Source organism: Austrofundulus limnaeus, unplaced genomic scaffold, assembly GCF_001266775.1.
Source record: "Austrofundulus limnaeus strain Quisiro unplaced genomic scaffold, Austrofundulus_limnaeus-1.0 Scaffold369, whole genome shotgun sequence".
Taxonomy (NCBI): domain Eukaryota; kingdom Metazoa; phylum Chordata; class Actinopteri; order Cyprinodontiformes; family Rivulidae; genus Austrofundulus; species Austrofundulus limnaeus.
Window position 1 is genome coordinate 186,290 of NW_013952771.1, and position 1,274 is coordinate 187,563.

Here is a 1,274-nt window from a genome sequence, read left to right on the forward strand (position 1 = left end):
ATGCAATCAGACCAATGTTCTGAACTCTTCACATGCAATGCAGCTGCTGTTTTTCAAATATAAATGTATATTTACAGATTGATCCTTTATCTAACATTCATTACACATGCCAGTGCAAAGCTTAATAAAAGATAAACCAATATCTGATTGGTCACTGGCCAAATGCTTTAAAATAAATTTTATTTATTTGATCAATACAATACAAATGTTTATTTCTCATAATGTGATGTTGAGTGATTTGTGTTAAAAGTGGTCAAATTTCACCAAATATCAGCAAACTGGTATTCTTATGTATAACAGTACACACCAAATTGTCAAAGGGATTAACTACACCTGACATTCTACAGTTTTCTTTTTTTTAAGGCAAACCTTGATCCAGAACAGAGGTTTCAGTAAAGAAAAGAAAATTGTGAGTTAGGTACATTTCAACCACAGTTGTTAGTTCGCTATTATTTTTCTACAAGCATTTGAATGATTTACTGAGGTCCTCAGCTTTTACAACTACGGCTCTAACTCAGAGACGACAATAAAACTTGACTATCTACAGGAAGTACAGTAGTAAAAGGGTCTAGGTAAGATCTATTTATCTCCTATAAGTTCCTGTGAGGGGCTCGCCCACCCATCACCTGAATACTAGGTCTCTTGTTCCCCTGTTTGCAGACGTACAGTATATAAAGTTTTTCAAAGAAATAACTAAGTAAAAGCAAAAACCTCAACGGAAAATGACTGACAAAAATGAATGTCACTGATTAGAAAAGTATTTAAGTTAAAATAATGAAACTGCTCACAATAATAGGGAACGTAATAATAAAAATTAGGGATGCACGATATATCGGCATTAACATTGGGATCGATCAATGTTGGTCATTCTTCTGAATATCCGTATTGGTTCGATAAGTAAAACTGGGCCGATATTAAAGGCACGGTGTGTAGGATTTTGTCAACTTTTTTAGCTGAAATTGAGATAATCACTAATGACAATAATAAAAAGCATGTCTAATCATTGCAGACAAAGACCTTGTTTTATTATTTTTTACCTTATAAAAAGCTGTTTATATCTCCATGGTTGCGTGTCGCCACTACAGGCAGCTGCCATCTTGCACCGCCATCTTGCCTACGAAGGCTCATGAAGGACAAACAGCGGTGGCGGTGTCAAAAATGGTTTTAGTTTTAATACTATATATGTAATATTTGTTGTCTGTCATTGTAGCTGGGATAGTTTTACTTATTAAAGCTCATAATCTTACCACTTGAAACATCACTAGCCCTGAAGC